The sequence below is a fragment of the Pseudophryne corroboree genome, unplaced genomic scaffold (assembly GCF_028390025.1).
Source record: "Pseudophryne corroboree isolate aPseCor3 unplaced genomic scaffold, aPseCor3.hap2 scaffold_685, whole genome shotgun sequence".
NCBI lineage: Eukaryota > Metazoa > Chordata > Amphibia > Anura > Myobatrachidae > Pseudophryne > Pseudophryne corroboree.
In genome coordinates, this window is record NW_026970270.1 from 83034 (window position 1) to 109129 (window position 26096).

Consider the following 26096-nt stretch of genomic DNA (forward strand, 5'->3'; position numbering starts at 1 on the left):
TGAGGCAGCACAAAGGAACTCTCGAAAGAAGAACAAGGCTAGAGGAAGATCTGAGACAAAGAAATATTACTTTTACCAGAGCTGACCAGAGGAAAGCACAAACACAGTCCCCCACTACCACAAATAATGCAGTCGAGTTTCCCACATTTGGGGAAATCACAGGGGTCAGCATACCCAAAATGCAATGAATGAACCGCACCCTGGGAGAACAATCTTCATGACAATGGTATCTCCTATGCAAAATAAGTATGATTTGGGATAGAGCTAGGGAGGGCCGCTGCTCAGGCACATCTCTGTCAAGTAAAGGAGATTCAACTGAGGCAGCACAAGGGAACTCTCATCTGGGGACAACAACTGCAGGGAGAACACATATTTTCAGATGAACATGGGAGGGCAGAAGGCTGCCTAATACTGAAGCACCCACAAACAACAAACCAAATGCAACAACTAGTGCAAGCATTCCTGGGGGAAGGCCTGCAGCAGATAGATTTGCATATGGTGATGTCATCCAAGCAGTGGGTCAAAGTTGGCTTCAACCCTCATCTGCATATGAAAAGAGAAAAGGGGCGTGCAGGGCATGGTGGCCTTTTGCGGCACTTGGCTGATCCCTAGTTTGCATTAAACACCTCCACCCTCCTTCGGTGTGGGGCTCATGTTGGCTATGCCCCAGCCCCTGAAGCATTCAAGCTGATTTCTTGCAGCAGCTGGGCACTGTAACAGCTCCAGAGTTGCTCTGTTAGGCATGTAAAAGGGTGTGGGCCCTGCAGCACTACCTGTAGTTCGCATTGTGCGTTGGAAGGCACAAAGTAAGCAGAAAGGAGGAGAAGTCAGGATAGTGTGCAAGGGCATAGAAGGGAGCGGCTCAAGAAAAGAGAAGTGGAAACAGACAGCAAACTAGGCTGGAGAGAGACCTGAGACAAAGAGATCTGAATTATACGAGAGCCGACCAGGGGAAACACAAATTATGCAGTCAAGTTTCCCACATTTGGGGAAATCGCAGGAGCAGCACACCCAGAGTGCAATGGGTGAGCCTTGCCCTGGGAGAAGCACCTTCATGATCATAGTATCTCACCTGGCAGGTAAGTAGGAGTTGGGCGAGAGCTGGGGAGGGTCGCTGCTCGGGTACCCCCCTGTAAAGTGAAGGAGATCCAACTGAGGCAGCACAAGGGAACTCTCGAAAGAAGAACAAGGCTAGAGGAAAATCTGAGACAAAGAAATCTGACTTTTACCAGAGCTGACCAGAGGAAAGCACAAACACAGTCCCCCACTACCACAAATAATGCAGTCGAGTTTCCCACATTTGGGGAAATCACAGGGGTCAGCATACCCAAAATGCAATGAATGAACCTCACCCTGGGAGAACAATCTTCATGACCATGGTATCTCCTATGCAAAATAAGTATGATTTGGGATAGGGCTGGGGAGGGCCGCTGCTCAGGCACATCTCTGTCAAGTAAAGGAGATTCAACTGAGGCAGCACAAGGGAACTCTCATCTGGGGACAACAACTGCAGGGAGAACACATATTTTCAGATGAACATGGGAGGGCAGAAGGCTGCCTAATACTGAAGCACCCCCAAACAACAAACCAAATGCAACAACTTTTGCAAGCATTCCTGGGGGAAGGCCTGCAGCAGATGGATTTGCATATGGCGATGTCATCCAAGCAGTGGGTCAAAGTTGGCTTCAACCCTCGTCTGCATATGAAAAGAGAAAAGGGGCGTGCAGGGCATGGCGGCCTTTTGCGGCACTTGGATGACCCCTAGTTCGCATTAAACACCTCCACCCTCCGTCGGTGTGGGGCTCATGTTGGCTATGCCCCAGCCCCTGAAGCATTCAAGCTGATTTCTTGCAGCAGCTGGGCACTGTAACAGCTCCAGAGCTGCTCTGTAAGGCAAGTAAAAGGGTGTGGGCCCTGCAGCACTACCTGTAGTTTGCATTGTGCGAGACCCCTAGTTCGCATTAAACACCCCCACCCTCCTTCGGTGTGGGGCTCATGTTGGCCATGCCCCAGCCCCTGAAGCATTCACGCTGATTTCTTGCAGCAGCTGGGCACTGTAACAGCTCAAGAGCTGCTCTGTAAGGCAAGTAAAAGGGTGTGGGCCCTGCAGCACTACCTGTAGTTTGCATTGTGCATTGGAAGGCACAAAGTAAGCAGACGGGAGGAGAAGTCAGGATAGTGCACAAGGGTATAGACGGGTGGGGCTCAAGAAAAAAGAAGTGGAAACAGACAGCAAACTAGGCTTCCAATGCACAATGCAAACTACAGGTAGTGCTGCAGGGCCCACACCCTTTTACTTGCCTTACAGAGCAGCTCTGGAGCTGTTTAATCACTCAATTGGATTTTTCGGCCAGCATAATTTTTCTCTTACGTCCTAGAGGATGCTGGGGACTCCGTAAGGACCATGGGGGATAGACGGGCTCCGCAGGAGACATGGGCACTTTAAGAAAGACTTTAGATCTGGGTGTGCACTGGCTCCTCCCTCTATGCCCCTCCTCCAGACCTCAGTTTACTACTGTGCCCAGAGGAGACTGGGTGCTTTTCAGGGAGCTCTCCTGAGTTTCCTGACAGAAAGTATATTTGTTAGATTTTTTTATTTTCAGGGAGCCTGCTGGCAACAGACTCCCTGCATCGAGGGGCGGAGGGGAGAGATGCACACCTACTTCTGTGAGTTGATAGGCTCTGCTTCTTAGGCTACTGTACAGCATTAGCTCCAGAGGGATCGGTACGCAGGTCTCAACCTCGCCGTCCGTCCCAGAGCCGCGCCGCCGTCCCCCTCGCAGAGCCGGAAGATAGAAGCCGGATGAGTATGAGAAGAAAAGAAGACTTCAGAGGCGGCGGAAGACTTCATGATCTTCACTGAGGTAACGCAAAGCAGTAAAGCTGTGCTCCATTGCTCCCATACACCTCACACACGGCAGTCAGTGTAAGGGTGAAGGGCGCAGGGGGGACGCCCTGGGCAGCAATATAGACCTCTCTTTGGCAAAATAAATATATATGCAGCTAGGCACTGTATATATATATAAGAGCCCCCGCCATTTTTTTACTATATTTGTGCGGGACAGAAGCCCGTCGCTGAGGGGGTGGGGCTTCTCCCTCAGCACTCACCAGCGCCATTTTCTCCACAGCACCGCTGAGGGGAAGCTCCACGGACTCTCCCCTGCTTATACCACGGTAGAAAGAGGGTCTTAAAGAAGAGGGGGGCACATAATTAGGCGCATATATATATGGAAATACAGCGCTACTGGGTAAACATAAAATTATTGTGTTTTTTTCCTGGGTCATATAGCGCTGGGGTGTGTGCTGGCATACTCTCTCTCTCTGTCTCTCCAAAGGGCCTTGTTGGGGAACTGTCCTCAGATAAGAGGATTCCCTGAGTGTATGGTGTGTCGGTACACGTGTGTCGACATGTCTGAGGTAGAAGGCTCTCCTAGAGAGGAGCAGGAGCAAATTAATGTGGTGTCTCCATCGACAACGCCGACACCTGACTGGATGCATATGTGGAATGTTTTAAGTGCTAATGTAAGCTTATTACACAAGAGATTAGACAAAGCTGAAGCTAGGGAACAGTCAGGGAGTCAACCCATGCCTGTCCCTATGTCGCAGGGACCTTCGAAGTCTCAAAAGCGCCCACTATCCCAAATAGTTGACACAGATACCGACACGGATTCTGACTCCAGTGTCGACTACGATGATGCAAAGTTACAGCCAAAATTGGCTAAATGTATTCGATATATGATTATTGCAATAAAAGATGTTTTGCACATCACAGAGTCCCCTGTCCCTGACACGAGGGTACACATGTATAAGGGAAAGAAACCTGAGATAACCTTTCCCCCCTCACATGAGTTGAACGAATTATGTGAAAAAGCTTGGGAATCTCCAGACAAAAAGCTGCAGATTCCCAAAAGGATTCTTATGGCGTATCCTTTCCCGCCAATGGACAGGATACGGTGGGAATCCTCCCCTAGGGTGGATAAAGCATTGACACGCTTATCCAAAAAGTTAGCGCTGCCATCCCAGGATACGGCTACCATCAGGGACCCTGCTGACCGCAAGCAGGAGGTTACCCTAAAGTCCATTTACACACATTCTGGTACCTTACTCAGACCGGCAATTGCGTCGGCCGGGGTTGTAGCGCGGTGGCAGCATGGACAGACACCTTATCAGCAGAGATTGAGACTCTAGATAAGGATGCTATGTTATTGACCATAGGGCATATAAAAGATGCTGTCCTATATATGAGAGATGCTCAAAGTGACATTAGTCTACTGGGTTCTAGAATAAACGCTATGTCGATTTCTGCTAGACGAGTCCTATGGACCCGGCAATGGACAGGTGATGCCGACTCAAAAAGGCATATGGAGGTTTTACCTTACAGGGGTGAGGAATTGTTTGGGGAAGGTCTCTCGGACCTAGTCTCCACAGCTACAGCTGGTAAATCAAATGTTTTGCCTTATATTCCCTCACAGCCTAAGAAAGCACCACATTATCAAATGCAGTCCTTTCGATCACAGAGAAACAAGAAAGTACGAGGTGCGTCCTTTCTTGCCAGAGGTAAGGGCAGAGGGAAGAAGCTGCACAACACAGCTAGTTCCCAGGAACAGAAGTCCTCCCCGGCCTCTACAAAATCCACCGCATGACACTGGGGCTCCGCTAAAGGAGTCCGCCCAGTTGGGGGCACGTCTTCGAGTTTTCAGCCACATCTGGGTTCATTCGCAGGTGGATCCCTAGGCAATAGAAATTGTTTCTCAGGGTTACAAGCTGAAATTCGAAGAGGTGCCTCCTCGCCGGTTTTTCAAATCGGCCCTACCATCTTCTCCCCAGGAAAGGGAGATAGTGTTAAATGCAATTCACAAATTGTATCTTCAACAGGTGGTGGTCAAGGTTCCCCTGCTTCAACAAGGAAAGGGAAATTATTCGACCCTGTTTGTAGTCCCAAAACCGGACGGTTTGGTCAGACCCATATTAAATTTAAAATCCCTGAACCTATACTTGAAAAGGTTCAAGTTCAAGATGGAATCGCTAAGAGCGGTCATCGCCAGCCTAGAAGGGGGGGATTTTATGATATCTCTGGACATAAAGGATGCATACCTTCATGTACTCATTTATCCACCTCATCAGGCGTACCTAAGATTTGCGGTACAGTATTGTCATTACCAATTTCAGACGTTGCCGTTTGGTCTCTCCAGAATTTTCTCCGAGAATTTTCACCAAGGTAATGACGGAAATTATGGTGCTCCTGCGAAAGCAAGGTGTCACAATTATCCCGTACTTGAACGATCTCCTCATAAAAGCGAGATCAAGAGAGCAGTTGCTGAACAGCGTATAACTTTCACTGAAGGTGTTACAGCAACACGGCTGGATTCTCAATATCCCGAAGTCGCAGTTGGTTCCTACGACTCGTCTGACTTTGCTTGGGCATTATTCTGGATACGGACCAGAAAAGGGTTTATCTTCCGATAGAAAAGGCCCAGGAACTCATGACTCTGGTCAGGAACCTATTGAAACCAAAACAGGTGTCAGTGCATCACTGCACTCGAGTCCTGGGAATGATGGTGGCATCATACGAGGCCATTCCCTTCGGCAGGTTCCATGCGAGGATCTTGCAATGGGACCTACTGGACAAGTGGTCCGGGTCACATCTACAGATTCATCAGTTGATCACCCTCTCCCCCAGGGCCAGGGTATCTCTCCTGTGGTGGCTGCAGAGTGCTCAACTTCTAGAGGGCCGCAGGTTCGGCATTCAGGACTGGATCCTGGTGACCACGAACGCGAGCCTCCGAGGTTGGGGAGCAGCCACACAGGGAAGAAATTTCCAAGGTCTTTGGTCAAGTCAGGAGACTTGTCTTCACATCAACATCCTGGAGCTAAGGGCCATATACAACGCCCTATGTCAAGCGGAGACCTTACTTCGCGACCAACCAGTTCTGATCCAGTCAGACAACGTCACCGCAGTAGTTCATGTAAACCGCCAAGGCGGCACAAGGAGCAGAGTGGCGATGGCGGAAGCCACCAGAATTCTTCGCTGGGCGGAGAATCATGTAAGCGCACTGTCAGCAGTGTTCATTCCGGGAGTGGACAACTGGGAAGCAGACTTCCTCAGCAGACACGACCTACATCCAGGAGAGTGGGGACTCCATCAGGAAGTCTTCGCACAGATTGCAAGTCGGTGGGGACTGTTCCAGATAGACATGATGGTGTCCCGCCTCAACAAAAAGCTACAGAGGTATTGCACCAGGTCAAGAGACCCTCAGGCAGTAGCTGTAGACGCCCTAGTGACACCGTGGGTGTTCCGGTCGGTCTATGTATTTCCTCCTCTACCTCTCATACCCAAGGTGTTGATAATAGTAAGAAAAAGAGGAGTAAGAACAATTCTCATTGTTCCAGATTGGCCGCGAAGGACCTGGTATCCAGATCTGCAGGAAATGCTCACAGAAGATCCGTGGCCACTTCCTCTAAGACAGGACCTGTTGCAACAGGGGCCCTGTCTGTTCCAAGACTTACCGCGGCTGCGTTTGACGGCATGGTGGTTGAACGCCGGATCCTAGCGGAAAAGGGTATTCCAGATGAGGTCATTCCTACGCTAATAAAGGCTAGGAAGGACGTGACATCTAAACATTATCACTGTATATGGCGAAAATATGTTTCTTGGTGTGAGGCCAGGAATGCTCATACGGAAGAATTCCACCTGGGCCACTTCCTTCACTTCCTACAAACTGGAGTGAATTTGGGCCTAAAATTAGGCTCTATTAAGGTTCAGATTTTGGCCTTATCCATTTTCTTTCAAAAGGAATTGGCCTCTCTTCCTGAAGTAAGTACAAACTTTTGTGAAGGGAGTACTGCATATTCAGCCTCCTTTTGTACCTCCGGTGGTCCCTTGGGACCTTAACGTGGTGTTAAGGTTATGGTTTGAACCACTTAAAATGGTGGAGTTTAAATATCTCACTTGGAAGGTGGTCATGTTATTAGCCTTGGCTTCCGCTAGGCGAGTGTCGGAATTAGCAGCTTTATCACATAAAATCCCCTATCTGGTTTTCCATATGGATAGAGCGGAATTGCAGACCCGTCCTCAATTCCTGCTAAAAGTGGACTCATCCTTTCATATGAACCAACCTATTGTGGTGCCTGGGTGGGATTGAACCAGGTTGGTTCCCCGCAGAGAATGCGATCGCCTCTGCCTGTCAATCGGGGCAGGGGGGGGGAGAGGGGGGTCAGCAATGTAAAAGAGAACAAATTTGTTAGCATAAAAATAAAGCCAGAAAATGAAGAGCTGTTTAATCACTCAATTGGATTTTTCTGCCAGCATATTTCTTTTTCTCTGCAACCCACTGCTAAATTGTGCTTCCTAGCTGTTTTTATAAAATCACTGAATCAAATCTAACTCTGATTACATCAGAGAAGGCCAGGTACCCTACACCATAACAGGGGTTTTCGAAATTTTGACTTGTCTACTTAAAGATCACCAAAATCTGATAACAAGGTCAATTACATCCCTGGGTGGGATTGAACCACCAACCTTTTGGTTAATAGCCGTACACACTAACTGATTGCACCTCAGCGACACTTTGCAAAAGTACATACTGACAAAGGCTAATAAGCATTCATCTAGAACGTTTCCTATAAAAACTTTAAATAGTCAATAATCTGGAGAGTTTTTGTAAGATGTTTCTTCCATCAACCAATGAAGAAACACATTGGTACTTTCCCATAATGAGTGAGTGCTTCAGGATCTCTTGCACTTACATGTGCAGCAGAGTACTGTAATGGAAGCATGCTGGGTCCATAACCCAGAGGTAGGCAGATTGAAACTATCCTCTGCTATATGCATTTTTTTTGTTCATTAAAGTAATCCAAAACTGGGATTGATATTTTTGCTCTTTTATTTTTACTTAAGTACAATAACTTTTACCATTTTAATTTGTTTTAATAGTATATTGACAGTATTGTTTTCTTTCAAAAATCCACTTAATTTTCTTTACCCGATTATTAAAATGGTAATTGACAAAAATAAACTGATGAGGATACTACTGCAGTCTTTGTTTCGTCTGTACCCGCTGAAAGAGCAGCAAAAGGTGGAGATCTTGATGGGACAGTTGAAAGGGCTTGCACTTAGAGAGGTTACTTCTTGGCCTACTGAAGAGAAGAAGACTGTGGACCAGATCCTCAACAGGCTTGCTACCACATTTGACACAAGGACAGTGTCAGAACTTAAAATGCACTTCTTTGCTCGAAAGCAACAACCAGGAGAGTCACTACGGGGCTATGCCCTCAGCTTGCAGGAAGCACTCAGAGATGTTCAGCAAGCAGACCCTGAGGAAGTGCATGACAAAGAGAAAATGTTATTGGACCAGTTCACTGAAGGTGCAAGGGGCGAATTTGTAAAAACTCAGCTGCGACTATTGAGATTGCAGAAGCCTGGAAGCACATTCCTGGATTTTAAAGAGGCTGCGATTAAAGTTCTAGGCTCTAGTCTTACTTCAGGGGCTGTTCCACAAGAGTCTATTCCAGAGATGCCACGGTATCAAGAGAATTCTGATGCCCAGGAGTCAAGTTTTAAAGGAGCTACTTACCCACCTACAGTAAAAGGAGTGACAGTGCCATGTTCAAAGACATGCATATTTGACTCTTCTAGTGAGTTACGAGGTCAGCTGGCTGAACTGACACGTAGTGTGACAGAGATGCGCAGAGACCTGCAGATTCTGAAGAGACAGCAGGCACTGCTCCATGAAGAAATGGAATGGTGCCAGGAGAGGAGACCACTGAACAGTTCCCAATGGGACCTACATAGAAACATGGAGACACTTTTTTCCAACCACTTTGCCTCCCAAAGGCGACCCATTTTTCAAAGCTGTGAAGGAAGCGGACAAATTAAGAGAGAATTTGAGCAGCCAGATCATTTAAACTCCAAATTCATGTGGTTAACACATTATGTTAGCCAATGCCCGGTGGTTCAAGTTTGCATCAATGGAGTCTCAATGCCCGCTCTCTTAGACACTGGATCACAAGTGACCACAATACAAGCAACACAGTTTGAGCAGCATTGGACTGAGGAACAGATGTTTCCGTCAACTTCCACATTGATAAACCCGATTGCAAGCAATGGGCACTGCATCCCTTGCAAAGGATACTGGGAAGCTGAAATTCAAATCGGACGAACAGTGCTACCACAGCAAGGCTTCATCATCACCACTGCCCAAGATGATGGATTGCCTCCAGTGATAGTGGGCATGAATGTGTTGCGGAACTGCTGTGAGGAGCTCGTAGCAGCACTCCAAGGAGAGTTTCAAACTGACAAGCTCCAGGAGAAACAAGGCCTTCAACCTGGGATAGCCAAACAAAGGGAAGAATGATAACAGAATTATCTGTCAGAGAGGAACATGAAAAAAATAAGGCTAGCCAAATAATGATAGAAATGCCCATCTCCAGTGTCCAGATTATCCGAAAGAATGCTTCAATGTTAGGCATGAATAATATAGCATCCAGTTCTAGAAACTGTGAGCAACCTATTCAAGGAACCAGTTTTGACCACCTGCAAGATAAAAGTCAGATAATAAGACACCTCAAAGCCTTACTGAAGACTGGGAAATACCTGACCAAGCGACAAAGGCAAGAATCCTCGCCAGAACTCCTGAAGTTGTTGAGACAGCGAGAAAGGCTGTTTGAAGAGAAAGGACAGTTGGTTCGATGTAGTGAAGATCCTAATACTCATTATAGGATCAGTCAACTTGTAATTCCAAGACAAAGTGCTTGTTATGTGCTTGAAGAATATCACGACAAGTCAGGTCACCCTGGGTGCAAAAGGATGGAAACAAGCATCTGGAAAAAGTTCTTTTGGGTTGAAATGAGGGAAGACATCAAGAGATGGTGCCGAAAATGTCCAACCTGTTCTGTAAGAAGAACCTTGCTGCCTCTTTCTCTCCAGAATCCATTGTCCCAAACCAGCTGTGATACTGAATCCCAAGATGGAATGGAAGAGGCTCATAAAATGTATTTACAGCAGACTAAGGTGGTTTGTCACCGACAAGGAGGCAAGAAGACTAGGGCTTGCAAAACAGAAAACCACCATAGTCAGCTGCAGTTTTGTACAGCATGTCCCAAAGACAGTTTAGAAAGAGTTCAATACTCATCCATGGCAGGGGGGTTGAGGTTTCCTAGACAAACTTTTCAAGACCATATACTGTCCAGATTTCAACCGATTGCTCCAGGAGCATGTGTTAATGTACTATAGCACAAAAGGAATTATACCTATCAGATACTGATGTTAAAAATGTTGATACATGTTAATGTTTCAGACATAAACTGTGTTCACTAATGAATGTGACTGGATATAGTGAGAAGTTTATATAGGGATAAAACAAAAATGCGTGAGGACACGCATGTTTTGGGGGGGGGGGGGGGGGGGGGCACGTGTGATATCCCATAACAACAAGGACATTTTTGACAACAGTGTAGTTGCCTGTGCCATTTTAAATAAAGTTTATTTAAAAGAAAATTGAACAGCAGTTTGAGAAGTCAGTTGGAGCCATGGTGAGGAAAGAGCTGGCGACGCCATTACGCAGAGATGAGCAGCTGAGAGAGGGGAGACAAATAAGCTGAAAATTGCATGAGAGAGTAAGCAGTAGTGCAAAATACAGCAGTGGAAGTGCAGCAATTAACAAGTAAGAACGCCATGACACTCTCAGCCAAGAGAGTGCACAGCAAGTGTCAGAGACAGGAGAGTATATAGCCTTTATACCAATGCTGACTGGCCTACATCTGAGGGGAAACTGCCTCAGAAACATCTATTGACTGGGTGAGATAAATCCATATTTATATTGAAACCTACTCCACTGCAAAGGACATTATCCTATATTTACTATACCTATGCAGCGATTTACATGGGAAGCAGCTCCAGTTTGTTTTAAACAATCATCTTTACTACACAGAGCTACAATATTTTGTTCACAGCTAAAGGAGACAATAGCTGCATATAACTATGTAACAACATAACCGGGCCCCAACGTGCACATAGAGACTCCCTGCTGTGACACCAATGTTATCTGGGACTTAAATATTGTCTGCATAAGTTGATTTCTATTACTAAGCAACATAGTATTAATCTCAGATTTAGTTATATTACCATTTGTGTAATGACTTAAAGTGTATATGGTGTCTGTGTTTAAGTTGCTTGAATCAAATCTTTCCCTTCCCTACTGTAATCAGTTCCTTTTCTGAGTTATGTGGTAAACCATTTATTCTTTCATACAAAGCCCTGCCTGCCTTTCTTTGTGTCTGGGGAAACCTTGCCTCTCTGCCAGGAATAGAGAAGAGCTGCTGCTGAAGGAGGAATAGTCCATCAAGGTATCCCTGACCTGTTCCACATAGTTTACACACTTGTTATACCGGGGTGTTACATTGTGTGTGACTGACCTTAGGAAGAAACCGGAGCCTCCGCTGCAGTGACCCAGCAACCAGGGCACGGGAGTATACAGCGCCGCTGGGAGTGATGAAGCTGCAGTAAAGATGTCTATTAGACCTAGCCTGCTGCAGCCCTTGTAGATTCTCATAAAAAAAGTTCTTCTTTTCTTGTCAAAATTAATAGCTAAGAATAGGCTGCTTGAGGCAGGCCCCTGTTAAGTGGCCTGCTACTGAAGGCAACAACTACAAACTGAGCTCCCTGTTCATGGAAGCGGGGTTATAGAGGAGAATGCGCTGAGCATCTTGGGAACAGTCAAAAGCTTTGAGCCGGTTGGTGCCTCAGATCAAGATCCTACTCTACACCCCAATGTGAATCCTTGTGGAGTCCAGTGTACCCCACAGAAGAAATTAATGTGTCACACCCATTGGCAGCAACCTTAGAATAGCTGCTGACGGGCACAATTGAGAAAGGAAGGGGGGGGGACATTTGAATCCAGCACATAGATGCAATTCAAATATGTAATTTGAACCTTCCTATTTTAAAATATAATGGATGAACCTCACCCTGTGAGAACAATCTTCATGATATAGAGATCTCATATGCAAAATAAGTATGAGTTGGGATAGGGCTGGGGAGGGTGGCTGCTCGGGCAGCCCCTCCCCCGTCAAGTTAAGGAGATTCAACTGAGGAAGCACAAGGGAACTCTCGTCTGGTGACAACAACTGCAGGGAGACCACATCTTTTCAGATGAACATGGGAGGGCGGAAGGCTGCCTAATACTGAAGCACCATCAAATATCAAACCATATGCAATAACTAGTACAAGCATTCCTGGGGGAAGGTCTGTAGGAGACGAATTTGCATACGGTGATGTCATCCAAGCAGTGGGCCAAAGTTGGCTGGAACCCTCATCTGCATATGAAAAGAGAAAAGGGTTATGCAGGGCATGGCGGCCTTTTGCGGCGCTTGGATGACCCCTAGTTCGCATTAAACACCTCCACCCTCCTTCGGTGTGGGGCTCATGTTGGCTATGCCCCAGCCCCTGAAGCATTGAAGCTGATTTCTTGCAGCAGCTGGGCACTGTAACAGCTCCAGAGCTGCTCTGTAAGGCAAATAAAAGGGTGTGGGCCCTGCAGCACTACCTGTAGTTCGCATTGTGCGTTGGAAGGCACAAAGTAAGCAGACGGGAGAAGTCAGGATAGTGCGCAAGGGCATAGAAGGGAGCGGCTCAAGAAAAGAGAAGTGGAAACAGACAGCAAACTAGGCTGGAGAGAGACCTGAGACAAAGAGATCTGAATTATACGAGAGCCGACCAGGGGAAACACAAATTATGCAGTCAAGTTTCCCACATTTGGGGAAATCGCAGGGGCAGCACACCCAGAGTGCAATGGGTGAGCCTTGCCCTGGGAGAAGCACCTTCAAGATCATAGTATCTCACCTGGCAGGTAAGTAGGAGTTGGGCTAGAGCTGGGGAGGGTCGCTGCTCGGGCACCCCCCTGTCAAGTGAAGGAGATCCAACTGAGGCAGCACAATGGAACTCTCGAAAGAAGAACAATGCTAGAGGAAGATCTGAGACAAAGAAATCTGACTTTTACCAGAGCTGACCAGCGGAAGACACAAACACAGTTCCCCACTACCACAAATAATGCAGGCGAGTTTCCCACATTTGGGGAAATCACAGGGGTCAGCATACCCAGAATGCAATGAATGAACCTTACCCTGGGTGAACAATCTTCATGACCATGGTGTCTCCTATGCAAAATAAGTATGATTTGGGATAGGGCTGGGGAGGGCCGCTGCTCAGGCACATCTCTGTCAAGTAAAGGAAATTCAACTGAGGCAGCACAAGGGAACTCTCATCTGGGGACAACAACTGCAGGGAGAACACATATTTTCAGATGAACATGGGAGGGCAGAAGGCTGCCTAATACTGAAGCACCCCCAAACAACAAACCAAATGCAACAACTAGTGCAAGCATTCCTGGGGGAAGGCCTGCAGCAGATGGATTTGCATATGGTGATGTTATCCAAGCAGTGGGTCAAAGTTGGCTTCAACCCTCATCTGCATATGAAAAGAGAAAAGGGGCGTGCAGGGCATGGCGGCCTTTTGCGCTGCTTGGATGACCCCTAGATCGCATTAAACACCCCCACCCTCCTTTGGTGTGGGGCTCATGTTGGCCATGCCCCATCCCATGAAGCATTCAAGCTGATTTCTTGCAGCAGCTGGGCACTGTAACAGCTCCAGAGCTGCTCTGTAAGGCAAGTAAAAGGGTGTGGGCCCTGCAGCACTACCTGTAGTTTGCATTGTGCATTGGAAGGCACAAAGTAAGCAGACGGGAGGAGAAGTCAGGATAGTGCACAAGGGTATAGAAGGGAGGGGCTCAAGAAAAAAGAAGTGGAAACAGACAGCAAACTAGGCTGGAGAGAGACCTGAGACAAAGATATCTGAATTATACGAGAGCCGACCAGAGGAAACACAAATTATGCAGTCAAGTGTCCCACATTTGGGGAAATCGTAGGAGCAGCACACCCAGAGTGCAATGGGTGAGCCTTGCCCTGGGAGAAGCACCTTCCTGATTATAGTATCTCACCTGGCAGGTAAGTAGGAGTTGGGCTAGAGCTTGGGAGGGTCGCTGCTCGGGCACCCCCCTGTCAAGTGAAGGAGATCCAACTGAGGCAGCACAAGGAAACTCTCGAAAGAAGAACAAGGCTAGAGGAAGATCTGAGACAAAGAAATCTGACTTTTACCAGAGCTGACCAGAGGAAAGCACAAACACAGTCCCCCACTACCACAAATAATGCAGTCGAGTTTCCCAAATTTGGGGAAATCACAGGGGTCAGCATACCCAGAATGCAATGAATGAACCTCACCCTGGGAGAACAATCTTCATGACCATGGTATCTCCTATGCAAAATAAGTATGATTTGGGATAGGGCTGGGGAGGGCCGCTGCTCAGGCACATCTCTGTCAAGTAAAGGAGATTCAACTGAGGCAGCACAAGGGAACTCTCATCTGGGGACAACAACTGCAGGGAGAACACATATTTTCAGATGAACATGGGAGGACAGAAGGCTGCCTAATACTGAAGCACCCCCAAACAACAAACCAAATGCAACAACTAGTAAAAGCATTCCTGGGTGAAGGTCTGCAGAAGACGGATTTGCATACGGTGATGTCATCCAAGCAGTGGGCCAAAGTTGGCTGGAACCCTCATCTGCATATGAAAAGAGAAAAGGGTTATGCAGGGCATGGCGGCCTTTTGCGGCGCTTGGATGACCCCTAGTTCGCATTAAACACCTCCACCCTCCTTCGGTGTGGGGCTCATGTTGGCTATGCCCCAGCCCCTGAAGCATTCAAGCTGATTTCTTGCAGCAGCTGGGCACTGTAACAGCTCCAGAGCTGCTCTGTAAGGCAAGTAAAAGGGTGTGGGCCCTGCAGCACTACCTGTAGTTCGCATTGTGCGTTGGAAGGCACAAAGTAAGCAGACGGGAGAAGTCAGGATAGTGCGCAAGGGCATAGAAGGGAGCGGCTCAAGAAAAGAGAAGTGGAAACAGACAGCAAACTAGGCTGGAGAGAGACCTGAGACAAAGAGATCTGAATTATACGAGAGCCGACCAGGGGAAACACAAATTATGCAGTCAAGTTTCCCACATTTGGGGAAATCGCAGGGGCAGCACACCCAGAGTGCAATGGGTGAGCCTTGCCCTGGGAGAAGCACCTTCATGATCATAGTATCTCACCTGGCAGGTAAGTAGGAGTTGGGCTAGAGCTGGGGAGGGTCGCTGCTCGGGCACCCCCCTGTCAAGTGAAGGAGATCCAACTGAGGCAGCACAAGGAAACTCTCGAAAGAAGAACAAGGCTAGAGGAAGATCTGAAACAAAGAAATCTGACTTTTACCAGAGCTGACCAGAGGAAAACACAAACACAGTCCCCCACTACCAACAAATAAAGCAGTCGCGTTTCCCACATTTGGGGAAATCACAGGGGTCAGCATACCCAGAATGCAATGAATGAACCTCACCCTGGGAGAGTAATCTTCATGACCATGGTATCTCCTATGCAAAATAAGTATGATTTGGGATAGGGCTGGGGAGGGCCGCTGCTCATGCACATCTCTGCCAAGTAAAGGAGATTCAACTGAGGCAGCACAAGGGAACTCTCATCTGGGGACAACAACTGCAGGGAGAACACATATTTTCAGATGAACATGGGAGGGCAGAAGGCTGCCTAATACTGAAGCACCCCCAAACAACAAACCAAATGCAACAACTAGTGCAAGCATTCCTGGGGGAAGGCCTGCAGCAGATGGATTTGCATATGGTGATGTTATCCAAGCAGTGGGTCAAAGTTGGCTTCAACCCTCATCTGCATATGAAAAGAGAAAAGGGGCGTGCAGGGCATGGCGGCCTTTTGCGCTGCTTGGATGACCCCTAGATCGCATTAAACACCCCCACCCTCCTTTGGTGTGGGGCTCATGTTGGCCATGCCCCATCCCATGAAGCATTCAAGCTGATTTCTTGCAGCAGCTGGGCACTGTAACAGCTCCAGAGCTGCTCTGTAAGGCAAGTAAAAGGGTGTGGGCCCTGCAGCACTACCTGTAGTTTGCATTGTGCATTGGAAGGCACAAAGTAAGCAGACGGGAGGAGAAGTCAGGATAGTGCACAAGGGTATAGAAGGGAGGGGCTCAAGAAAAAAGAAGTGGAAACAGACAGCAAACTAGGCTGGAGAGAGACCTGAGACAAAGATATCTGAATTATACGAGAGCCGACCAGAGGAAACACAAATTATGCAGTCAAGTGTCCCACATTTGGGGAAATCGTAGGAGCAGCACACCCAGAGTGCAATGGGTGAGCCTTGCCCTGGGAGAAGCACCTTCCTGATTATAGTATCTCACCTGGCAGGTAAGTAGGAGTTGGGCTAGAGCTTGGGAGGGTCGCTGCTCGGGCACCCCCCTGTCAAGTGAAGGAGATCCAACTGAGGCAGCACAAGGAAACTCTCGAAAGAAGAACAAGGCTAGAGGAAGATCTGAGACAAAGAAATCTGACTTTTACCAGAGCTGACCAGAGGAAAGCACAAACACAGTCCCCCACTACCACAAATAATGCAGTCGAGTTTCCCAAATTTGGGGAAATCACAGGGGTCAGCATACCCAGAATGCAATGAATGAACCTCACCCTGGGAGAACAATCTTCATGACCATGGTATCTCCTATGCAAAATAAGTATGATTTGGGATAGGGCTGGGGAGGGCCGCTGCTCAGGCACATCTCTGTCAAGTAAAGGAGATTCAACTGAGGCAGCACAAGGGAACTCTCATCTGGGGACAACAACTGCAGGGAGAACACATATTTTCAGATGAACATGGGAGGACAGAAGGCTGCCTAATACTGAAGCACCCCCAAACAACAAACCAAATGCAACAACTAGTAAAAGCATTCCTGGGTGAAGGTCTGCAGAAGACGGATTTGCATACGGTGATGTCATCCAAGCAGTGGGCCAAAGTTGGCTGGAACCCTCATCTGCATATGAAAAGAGAAAAGGGTTATGCAGGGCATGGCGGCCTTTTGCGGCGCTTGGATGACCCCTAGTTCGCATTAAACACCTCCACCCTCCTTCGGTGTGGGGCTCATGTTGGCTATGCCCCAGCCCCTGAAGCATTCAAGCTGATTTCTTGCAGCAGCTGGGCACTGTAACAGCTCCAGAGCTGCTCTGTAAGGCAAGTAAAAGGGTGTGGGCCCTGCAGCACTACCTGTAGTTCGCATTGTGCGTTGGAAGGCACAAAGTAAGCAGACGGGAGAAGTCAGGATAGTGCGCAAGGGCATAGAAGGGAGCGGCTCAAGAAAAGAGAAGTGGAAACAGACAGCAAACTAGGCTGGAGAGAGACCTGAGACAAAGAGATCTGAATTATACGAGAGCCGACCAGGGGAAACACAAATTATGCAGTCAAGTTTCCCACATTTGGGGAAATCGCAGGGGCAGCACACCCAGAGTGCAATGGGTGAGCCTTGCCCTGGGAGAAGCACCTTCATGATCATAGTATCTCACCTGGCAGGTAAGTAGGAGTTGGGCTAGAGCTGGGGAGGGTCGCTGCTCGGGCACCCCCCTGTCAAGTGAAGGAGATCCAACTGAGGCAGCATAAAGGAACTCTCGAAAGAAGAACAAGGCTAGAGGAAGATCTGAGACAAAGAAATCTGACTTTTACCAGAGCTGACCAGAGGAAAGCACAAACACAGTCCACCACTACCACAAATAATGCAGTCGAGTTTCCCACATTTGGGGAAATCACAGGGGTCAGCATACCCAGAGTGCAATGAATGAACCGCACCCTGGGAGAACAATCTTCATAACAATGGTATCTCCTATGCAAAATAAGTATGATTTGGGATATGGCTGGGGAGGGCCGCTGCTCAGGCACATCTCTGTCAAGTAAAGGAGATTCAACTGAGGCAGCACAAGGGAACTCTCATCTGAGGACAACAACTGCAGGGAGAACACATATTTTCAGATGAACATGGGAGGGCAGAAGGCTGCCTAATACTGAAGCACCCCCAAACAACAAACCAAATGCAACAACTAGTGCAAGCATTCCTGGGGGAAGGCCTGCAGCAGATAGATTTGCATATGGTGATGTCATCCAAGCAGTGGGTCAAAGTTGGCTTCAACCCTCGTCTGCATATGAAATGAGAAAAGGGGCGTGCAGGGCATGGTGGCCTTTTGCGGCACTTGGCTGACCCCTAGTTTGCATTAAACACCTCCACCCTCCTTCGGTGTGGGGCTCATGTTGGCTATGCCCCAGCCCCTGAAGCATTCAAGCTGATTTCTTGCAGCAGCTGGGCACTGTAACAGCTCCAGAGCTGCTCTGTAAGGCAAGTAAAAGGGTGTGGGCCCTGCAGCACTACCTGTAGTTCGCATTGTGCGTTGGAAGGCACAAAGTAAGCAGAAAGGAGGAGAAGTCAGGATAGTGCGCAAGGGCATAGAAGGGAGCGGCTCAAGAAAAGAGAAGTGGAAACAGACAGCAAACTAGGCTGGAGAGAGACCTGAGACAAAGAGATCTGAATTATACGAGACCTGACCAGGGGAAACACAAATTATGCAGTCAAGTTTCCCACATTTGGGGAAATCGCAGGGGCAGCACACCCAGAGTGCAATGGGTGAGCCTTGCCCTGGGAGAAGCACCTTCATGATCATAGTATCTCACCTGGCAGGTAAGTAGGAGTTGGGCTAGAGCTGGGGAGGGTCGCTGCTCGGGCACCCCCCTGTCAAGTGAAGGAGATCCAACTGAGGCAGCACAAGGAAACTCTCGAAAGAAGAACAAGGCTAGAGGAAGATCTGAAACAAAGAAATCTGACTTTTACCAGAGCTGACCAGAGGAAAACACAAACACAGTCCCCCACTACCAACAAATAAAGCAGTCGCGTTTCCCACATTTGGGGAAATCACAGGGGTCAGCATACCCAGAATGCAATGAATGAACCTCACCCTGGGAGAGTAATCTTCATGACCATGGTATCTCCTATGCAAAATAAGTATGATTTGGGATAGGGCTGGGGAGGGCCGCTGCTCATGCACATCTCTGCCAAGTAAAGGAGATTCAACTGAGGCAGCACAAGGGAACTCTCATCTGGGGACAACAACTGCAGGGAGAACACATATTTTCAGATGAACATGGGAGGGCAGAAGGCTGCCTAATACTGAAGCACCCCCAAACAACAAACCAAATGCAACAACTAGTGCAAGCATTCCTGGGGGAAGTTCTGCAGAAGACGGATTTGCATACAGTGAAGTCATCCAAGCAGTGGGTCAAAGTTGGCTTCAACCCTCATCTGCATATGAAAAGAGAAAAGGGGCGTGCAGGGCATGGCGGCCTTTTGCGGTGCTTGGATGACCCCTAGTTCGCATTAAACACCCCACCCTCCTTTGGTGTGGGGCTCATGTTGGCCATGCCCCATCCCCTGAAGCATTCAAGCTGATTTATTGCAGCAGCTGGGCACTGTAACAGCTCCAGAGCTGCTCTGAACGGCAAGTAAAAGGGTGTGGGCCCTGCAGCACTACCTGTAGTTTGCATTGTGCGTTGGAAGGCACAAAGTAAGCAGACGGGAGAAGTCAGGATAGTGCGCAAGGGCATAGAAGGGAGCGGCTCAAGAAAAGAGAAGTGGAAACAGACAGCAAACTAGGCTGGAGAGAGACCTGAGACAAAGAGATCTGAATTATACGAGAGCCGACCAGGGGAAACACAAATTATGCAGTCAAGTTTCCCACATTTGGGGAAATCGCAGGGGCAGCACACCCAGAGTGCAATGGGTGAGCCTTGCCCTGGGAGAAGCACCTTCAAGATCATAGTATCTCACCTGGCAGGTAAGTAGGAGTTGGGCTAGAGCTGGGGAGGGTCGCTGCTCGGGCACCCCCCTGTCAAGTGAAGGAGATCCAACTGAGGCAGCACAATGGAACTCTCGAAAGAAGAACAAGGCTAGAGGAAGATCTGAGACAAAGAAATCTGACTTTTACCAGAGCTGACCAGCGGAAAACACAAACACAGTCCCCCACTACCACAAATAATGCAGGCGAGTTTCCCACATTTGGGGAAATCACAGGGGTCAGCATACCCAGAATGCAATGAATGAACCTCACCCTGGGTGAACAATCTTCATGACCATGGTGTCTCCTATGCAAAATAAGTATGATTTGGGATAGGGCTGGGGAGGGCCGCTGCTCAGGCACATCTCTGTCAAGTAAAGGAAATTCAACTGAGGCAGCACAAGGGAACTCTTATCTGGGGACAACAACTGCAGGGAGAACACATATTTTCAGATGAACATGGGAGGGCAGAAGGCTGCCTAATACTGAAGCACCCCCAAACAACAAACCAAATGCAACAACTAGTGCAAGCATTCCTGGGGGAAGGCCTGCAGCAGATGGATTTGCATATGGTGATGTTATCCAAGCAGTGGGTCAAAGTTGGCTTCAACCCTCATCTGCATATGAAAAGAGAAAAGGGGCGTGCAGGGCATGGCGGCCTTTTGCGCTGCTTGGATGACCCCTAGATCGCATTAAACACCCCCACCCTCCTTTGGTGTGGGGCTCATGTTGGCCATGCCCCATCCCATGAAGCATTCAAGCTGATTTCTTGCAGCAGCTGGGCACTGTAACAGCTCCAGAGCTGCTCTGTAAGGCAAGTAAAAGGGTGTGGGCCCTGCAGCACTACCGGTAGTTTGCATTGTGCATTGGAAGGCACAAAGTAAGCAGACGGGAGGAGAAGTCAGGATAGTGCACAAGGGTATAGAAGGGAGGGGCTCAAGAAAAAAGAAGTGGAAACAGACAGCAAACTAGGCTGGAGAGAGACCTGAGACAAAGAGATCTGAATTATACGAGAGCCGACCAGAGGAAACACAAATTATGCAGTCAAGTGTCCCACATTTGGGGAAATCGTAGGAGCAGCACACCCAGAGTGCAATGGGTGAGCCTTGCCCTGGGAGAAGCACCTTCCTGATTATAGTATCTCACCTGGCAGGTAAGTAGGAGTTGGGCTAGAGCTTGGGAGGGTCGCTGCTCGGGCACCCCCCTGTCAAGTGAAGGAGATCCAACTGAGGCAGCACAAGGAAACTCTCGAAAGAAGAACAAGGCTAGAGGAAGATCTGAGACAAAGAAATCTGACTTTTACCAGAGCTGACCAGAGGAAAGCACAAACACAGTCCCCCACTACCACAAATAATGCAGTCGAGTTTCCCAAATTTGGGGAAATCACAGGGGTCAGCATACCCAGAATGCAATGAATGAACCTCACCCTGGGAGAACAATCTTCATGACCATGGTATCTCCTATGCAAAATAAGTATGATTTGGGATAGGGCTGGGGAGGGCCGCTGCTCAGGCACATCTCTGTCAAGTAAAGGAGATTCAACTGAGGCAGCACAAGGGAACTCTCATCTGGGGACAACAACTGCAGGGAGAACACATATTTTCAGATGAACATGGGAGGACAGAAGGCTGCCTAATACTGAAGCACCCCCAAACAACAAACCAAATGCAACAACTAGTAAAAGCATTCCTGGGTGAAGGTCTGCAGAAGACGGATTTGCATACGGTGATGTCATCCAAGCAGTGGGCCAAAGTTGGCTGGAACCCTCATCTGCATATGAAAAGAGAAAAGGGTTATGCAGGGCATGGCGGCCTTTTGCGGCGCTTGGATGACCCCTAGTTCGCATTAAACACCTCCACCCTCCTTCGGTGTGGGGCTCATGTTGGCTATGCCCCAGCCCCTGAAGCATTCAAGCTGATTTCTTGCAGCAGCTGGGCACTGTAACAGCTCCAGAGCTGCTCTGTAAGGCAAGTAAAAGGGTGTGGGCCCTGCAGCACTACCTGTAGTTCGCATTGTGCGTTGGAAGGCACAAAGTAAGCAGACGGGAGAAGTCAGGATAGTGCGCAAGGGCATAGAAGGGAGCGGCTCAAGAAAAGAGAAGTGGAAACAGACAGCAAACTAGGCTGGAGAGAGACCTGAGACAAAGAGATCTGAATTATACGAGAGCCGACCAGGGGAAACACAAATTATGCAGTCAAGTTTCCCACATTTGGGGAAATCGCAGGGGCAGCACACCCAGAGTGCAATGGGTGAGCCTTGCCCTGGGAGAAGCACCTTCATGATCATAGTATCTCACCTGGCAGGTAAGTAGGAGTTGGGCTAGAGCTGGGGAGGGTCGCTGCTCATGCACATCTCTGTCAAGTAAAGGAGATTCAACTGAGGCAGCACAAGGAAACTCTCGAAAGAAGAACAAGGCTAGAGGAAGATCTGAGACAAAGAAATCTGACTTTTACCAGAGCTGACCAGAGGAAAGCACAAACACAGTCCCCCACTACCACAAATAATGCAGTCGAGTTTCCCAAATTTGGGGAAATCACAGGGGTCAGCATACCCAGAATTCAATGAATGAACCTCACCCTGGGAGAACAATCTTCATGACCATGGTATCTCCTATGCAAAATAAGTATGATTTGGGATAGGGCTGGGGAGGGCCGCTGCTCAGGCACATCTCTGTCAAGTAAAGGAGATTCAACTGAGGCAGCACAAGGGAACTCTCATCTGGGGACAACAACTGCAGGGAGAACACATATTTTCAGATGAACATGGGAGGACAGAAGGCTGCCTAATACTGAAGCACCCCCAAACAACAAACCAAATGCAACAACTAGTAAAAGCATTCCTGGGTGAAGGTCTGCAGAAGACGGATTTGCATACGGTGATGTCATCCAAGCAGTGGGCCAAAGTTGGCTGGAACCCTCATCTGCATATGAAAAGAGAAAAGGGTTATGCAGGGCATGGCGGCCTTTTGCGGCGCTTGGATGACCCCTAGTTCGCATTAAACACCTCCACCCTCCTTCGGTGTGGGGCTCATGTTGGCTATGCCCCAGCCCCTGAAGCATTCAAGCTGATTTCTTGCAGCAGCTGGGCACTGTAACAGCTCCAGAGCTGCTCTGTAAGGCAAGTAAAAGGGTGTGGGCCCTGCAGCACTACCTGTAGTTCGCATTGTGCGTTGGAAGGCACAAAGTAAGCAGACGGGAGAAGTCAGGATAGTGCGCAAGGGCATAGAAGGGAGCGGCTCAAGAAAAGAGAAGTGGAAACAGACAGCAAACTAGGCTGGAGAGAGACCTGAGACAAAGAGATCTGAATTATACGAGAGCCGACCAGGGGAAACACAAATTATGCAGTCAAGTTTCCCACATTTGGGGAAATCGCAGGGGCAGCACACCCAGAGTGCAATGGGTGAGCCTTGCCCTGGGAGAAGCACCTTCAAGATCATAGTATCTCACCTGGCAGGTAAGTAGGAGTTGGGCTAGAGCTGGGGAGGGTCGCTGCTCGGGCACCCCCCTGTCAAGTGAAGGAGATCCAACTGAGGCAGCACAATGGAACTCTCGAAAGAAGAACAAGGCTAGAGGAAGATCTGAGACAAAGAAATCTGACTTTTACCAGAGCTGACCAGCGGGCCGCTGCTCAGGCACATCTCTGTCAAGTAAAGGAGATTCAACTGAGGCAGCACAAGGGAACTCTCATCTGAGGACAACAACTGCAGGGAGAACACATATTTTCAGATGAACATGGGAGGGCAGAAGGCTGCCTAATACTGAAGCACCCCCAAACAACAAACCAAATGCAACAACTAGTGCAAGCATTCCTGGGGGAAGGCCTGCAGCAGATAGATTTGCATATGGTGATGTCATCCAAGCAGTGGGTCAAAGTTGGCTTCAACCCTCGTCTGCATATGAAATGAGAAAAGGGGCGTGCAGGGCATGGTGGCCTTTTGCGGCACTTGGCTGACCCCTAGTTTGCATTAAACACCTCCACCCTCCTTCGGTGTGGGGCTCATGTTGGCTATGCCCCAGCCCCTGAAGCATTCAAGCTGATTTCTTGCAGCAGCTGGGCACTGTAACAGCTCCAGAGCTGCTCTGTAAGGCAAGTAAAAGGGTGTGGGCCCTGCAGCACTACCTGTAGTTCGCATTGTGCGTTGGAAGGCACAAAGTAAGCAGAAAGGAGGAGAAGTCAGGATAGTGCGCAAGGGCATAGAAGGGAGCGGCTCAAGAAAAGAGAAGTGGAAACAGACAGCAAACTAGGCTGGAGAGAGACCTGAGACAAAGAGATCTGAATTATACGAGACCTGACCAGGGGAAACACAAATTATGCAGTCAAGTTTCCCACATTTGGGGAAATCGCAGGGGCAGCACACCCAGAGTGCAATGGGTGAGCCTTGCCCTGGGAGAAGCACCTTCATGATCATAGTATCTCACCTGGCAGGTAAGTAGGAGTTGGGCTAGAGCTGGGGAGGGTCGCTGCTCGGGCACCCCCCTGTCAAGTGAAGGAGATCCAACTGAGGCAGCACAAGGAAACTCTCGAAAGAAGAACAAGGCTAGAGGAAGATCTGAAACAAAGAAATCTGACTTTTACCAGAGCTGACCAGAGGAAAACACAAACACAGTCCCCCACTACCAACAAATAAAGCAGTCGCGTTTCCCACATTTGGGGAAATCACAGGGGTCAGCATACCCAGAATGCAATGAATGAACCTCACCCTGGGAGAGTAATCTTCATGACCATGGTATCTCCTATGCAAAATAAGTATGATTTGGGATAGGGCTGGGGAGGGCCGCTGCTCATGCACATCTCTGCCAAGTAAAGGAGATTCAACTGAGGCAGCACAAGGGAACTCTCATCTGGGGACAACAACTGCAGGGAGAACACATATTTTCAGATGAACATGGGAGGGCAGAAGGCTGCCTAATACTGAAGCACCCCCAAACAACAAACCAAATGCAACAACTAGTGCAAGCATTCCTGGGGGAAGTTCTGCAGAAGACGGATTTGCATACAGTGAAGTCATCCAAGCAGTGGGTCAAAGTTGGCTTCAACCCTCATCTGCATATGAAAAGAGAAAAGGGGCGTGCAGGGCATGGCGGCCTTTTGCGGTGCTTGGATGACCCCTAGTTCGCATTAAACACCCCACCCTCCTTTGGTGTGGGGCTCATGTTGGCCATGCCCCATCCCCTGAAGCATTCAAGCTGATTTATTGCAGCAGCTGGGCACTGTAACAGCTCCAGAGCTGCTCTGAACGGCAAGTAAAAGGGTGTGGGCCCTGCAGCACTACCTGTAGTTTGCATTGTGCATTGGAAGGCACAAAGTAAGCAGACGGGAGAAGTCAGGATAGTGCGCAAGGGCATAGAAGGGAGCGGCTCAAGAAAAGAGAAGTTGAAACAGACAGCAAACTAGGCTGGAGAGAGACCTGAGACAAAGAGATTTGAATTATACGAGAGCCGACCAGGGGAAACACAAATTATGCAGTCAAGTTTCCCACATTTGGGGAAATCGCAGGAGCAGCACACCCAGAGTGCAATGGGTGAGCCTTGCCCTGGGAGAAGCACCTTCAAGATCATAGTATCTCACCTGGCAGGTAAGTAGGAGTTGGGCTAGAGCTGGGGAGGGTCGCTGCTCGGGCACCCCCCTGTCAAGTGGAGGAGATCCAACTGAGGCAGCACAATGGAACTCTCGAAAGAAGAACAGGGCTAGAGGAAGAACTGAGACAAAGAAATCTGACTTTTACCAGAGCTGACCAGTGGAAAACACAAACACAGTCCCCCACTACCACAAATAATGCAGGCGAGTTTCCCACATTTGGGGAAATCACAGGGGTCAGCATACCCAGAATGCAATGAATGAACCTCACCCTGGGTGAACAATCTTCATGACCATGGTGTCTCCTATGCAAAATAAGTATGATTTGGGATAGGGCTGGGGAGGGCCGCTGCTCAGGCACATCTCTGTCAAGTAAAGGAAATTCAACTGAGGCAGCACAAGGGAACTCTCATCTGGGGACAACAACTGCAGGGAGAACACATATTTTCAGATGAACATGGGAGGGCAGAAGGCTGCCTAATACTGAAGCACCCCCAAACAACAAACCAAATGCAACAACTAGTGCAAGCATTCCTGGGGGAAGGCCTGCAGCAGATGGATTTGCATATGGTGATGTTATCCAAGCAGTGGGTCAAAGTTGGCTTCAACCCTCATCTGCATATGAAAAGAGAAAAGGGGCGTGCAGGGCATGGCGGCCTTTTGCGCTGCTTGGATGACCCCTAGATCGCATTAAACACCCCCACCCTCCTTTGGTGTGGGGCTCATGTTGGCCATGCCCCATCCCATGAAGCATTCAAGCTGAT

At 48.7% G+C, this 26096-nt stretch overlaps 25 non-coding genes and 1 pseudogene across 25 annotated transcripts; all 26 read right to left on the reverse strand.

The window, feature by feature from the left end:
* Positions 1–86: 86 nt before the first annotated feature.
* LOC135037924 (U1 spliceosomal RNA) lies at positions 87–250 on the reverse strand. Its single transcript, XR_010232385.1, has one exon. It is a non-coding gene; the product is annotated as a U1 spliceosomal RNA (small nuclear RNA).
* A 674-nt stretch (positions 251–924) lies between these two features.
* On the reverse strand, positions 925–1087 carry LOC135037776 (U1 spliceosomal RNA). The gene has a single exon (XR_010232264.1). It is a non-coding gene; the product is annotated as a U1 spliceosomal RNA (small nuclear RNA).
* A 152-nt stretch (positions 1088–1239) lies between these two features.
* LOC135037824 (U1 spliceosomal RNA) lies at positions 1240–1403 on the reverse strand. Its single transcript, XR_010232301.1, has one exon. It is a non-coding gene; the product is annotated as a U1 spliceosomal RNA (small nuclear RNA).
* Positions 1404–12690: 11287 nt separating this feature from the next.
* Positions 12691–12853, reverse strand: LOC135037800 (U1 spliceosomal RNA). The gene has a single exon (XR_010232279.1). It is a non-coding gene; the product is annotated as a U1 spliceosomal RNA (small nuclear RNA).
* A 153-nt stretch (positions 12854–13006) lies between these two features.
* On the reverse strand, positions 13007–13169 carry LOC135037758 (U1 spliceosomal RNA). Its single transcript, XR_010232246.1, has one exon. It is a non-coding gene; the product is annotated as a U1 spliceosomal RNA (small nuclear RNA).
* Positions 13170–13843: 674 nt separating this feature from the next.
* Positions 13844–14006, reverse strand: LOC135037820 (U1 spliceosomal RNA). Its single transcript, XR_010232298.1, has one exon. It is a non-coding gene; the product is annotated as a U1 spliceosomal RNA (small nuclear RNA).
* Positions 14007–14158: 152 nt separating this feature from the next.
* LOC135037907 (U1 spliceosomal RNA) lies at positions 14159–14322 on the reverse strand. Its single transcript, XR_010232369.1, has one exon. It is a non-coding gene; the product is annotated as a U1 spliceosomal RNA (small nuclear RNA).
* Positions 14323–14993: 671 nt separating this feature from the next.
* On the reverse strand, positions 14994–15156 carry LOC135037767 (U1 spliceosomal RNA). Its single transcript, XR_010232255.1, has one exon. It is a non-coding gene; the product is annotated as a U1 spliceosomal RNA (small nuclear RNA).
* Positions 15157–15308: 152 nt separating this feature from the next.
* On the reverse strand, positions 15309–15473 carry LOC135037778 (U1 spliceosomal RNA). The gene has a single exon (XR_010232266.1). It is a non-coding gene; the product is annotated as a U1 spliceosomal RNA (small nuclear RNA).
* A 674-nt stretch (positions 15474–16147) lies between these two features.
* On the reverse strand, positions 16148–16310 carry LOC135037821 (U1 spliceosomal RNA). The gene has a single exon (XR_010232299.1). It is a non-coding gene; the product is annotated as a U1 spliceosomal RNA (small nuclear RNA).
* Positions 16311–16462: 152 nt separating this feature from the next.
* LOC135037908 (U1 spliceosomal RNA) lies at positions 16463–16626 on the reverse strand. Its single transcript, XR_010232370.1, has one exon. It is a non-coding gene; the product is annotated as a U1 spliceosomal RNA (small nuclear RNA).
* A 671-nt stretch (positions 16627–17297) lies between these two features.
* On the reverse strand, positions 17298–17460 carry LOC135037768 (U1 spliceosomal RNA). The gene has a single exon (XR_010232256.1). It is a non-coding gene; the product is annotated as a U1 spliceosomal RNA (small nuclear RNA).
* Positions 17461–17612: 152 nt separating this feature from the next.
* Positions 17613–17776, reverse strand: LOC135037735 (U1 spliceosomal RNA). The gene has a single exon (XR_010232223.1). It is a non-coding gene; the product is annotated as a U1 spliceosomal RNA (small nuclear RNA).
* A 674-nt stretch (positions 17777–18450) lies between these two features.
* Positions 18451–18613, reverse strand: LOC135037771 (U1 spliceosomal RNA). The gene has a single exon (XR_010232259.1). It is a non-coding gene; the product is annotated as a U1 spliceosomal RNA (small nuclear RNA).
* A 152-nt stretch (positions 18614–18765) lies between these two features.
* Positions 18766–18930, reverse strand: LOC135037779 (U1 spliceosomal RNA). Its single transcript, XR_010232267.1, has one exon. It is a non-coding gene; the product is annotated as a U1 spliceosomal RNA (small nuclear RNA).
* A 670-nt stretch (positions 18931–19600) lies between these two features.
* On the reverse strand, positions 19601–19763 carry LOC135037801 (U1 spliceosomal RNA). The gene has a single exon (XR_010232280.1). It is a non-coding gene; the product is annotated as a U1 spliceosomal RNA (small nuclear RNA).
* A 152-nt stretch (positions 19764–19915) lies between these two features.
* Positions 19916–20079, reverse strand: LOC135037747 (U1 spliceosomal RNA). Its single transcript, XR_010232235.1, has one exon. It is a non-coding gene; the product is annotated as a U1 spliceosomal RNA (small nuclear RNA).
* Positions 20080–20753: 674 nt separating this feature from the next.
* LOC135037817 (U1 spliceosomal RNA) lies at positions 20754–20916 on the reverse strand. The gene has a single exon (XR_010232295.1). It is a non-coding gene; the product is annotated as a U1 spliceosomal RNA (small nuclear RNA).
* A 152-nt stretch (positions 20917–21068) lies between these two features.
* Positions 21069–21232, reverse strand: LOC135037909 (U1 spliceosomal RNA). Its single transcript, XR_010232371.1, has one exon. It is a non-coding gene; the product is annotated as a U1 spliceosomal RNA (small nuclear RNA).
* A 671-nt stretch (positions 21233–21903) lies between these two features.
* LOC135037769 (U1 spliceosomal RNA) lies at positions 21904–22066 on the reverse strand. Its single transcript, XR_010232257.1, has one exon. It is a non-coding gene; the product is annotated as a U1 spliceosomal RNA (small nuclear RNA).
* Positions 22067–22218: 152 nt separating this feature from the next.
* On the reverse strand, positions 22219–22382 carry LOC135037718 (U1 spliceosomal RNA). The gene has a single exon (XR_010232207.1). It is a non-coding gene; the product is annotated as a U1 spliceosomal RNA (small nuclear RNA).
* Positions 22383–23053: 671 nt separating this feature from the next.
* On the reverse strand, positions 23054–23216 carry LOC135037802 (U1 spliceosomal RNA). The gene has a single exon (XR_010232281.1). It is a non-coding gene; the product is annotated as a U1 spliceosomal RNA (small nuclear RNA).
* An 809-nt stretch (positions 23217–24025) lies between these two features.
* On the reverse strand, positions 24026–24188 carry LOC135037773 (U1 spliceosomal RNA). Its single transcript, XR_010232261.1, has one exon. It is a non-coding gene; the product is annotated as a U1 spliceosomal RNA (small nuclear RNA).
* A 152-nt stretch (positions 24189–24340) lies between these two features.
* LOC135037780 (U1 spliceosomal RNA) lies at positions 24341–24505 on the reverse strand. The gene has a single exon (XR_010232268.1). It is a non-coding gene; the product is annotated as a U1 spliceosomal RNA (small nuclear RNA).
* Positions 24506–25196: 691 nt separating this feature from the next.
* LOC135037836 (U1 spliceosomal RNA) lies at positions 25197–25338 on the reverse strand (annotated as a pseudogene).
* A 152-nt stretch (positions 25339–25490) lies between these two features.
* LOC135037746 (U1 spliceosomal RNA) lies at positions 25491–25654 on the reverse strand. Its single transcript, XR_010232234.1, has one exon. It is a non-coding gene; the product is annotated as a U1 spliceosomal RNA (small nuclear RNA).
* Positions 25655–26096: the final 442 nt, after the last annotated feature.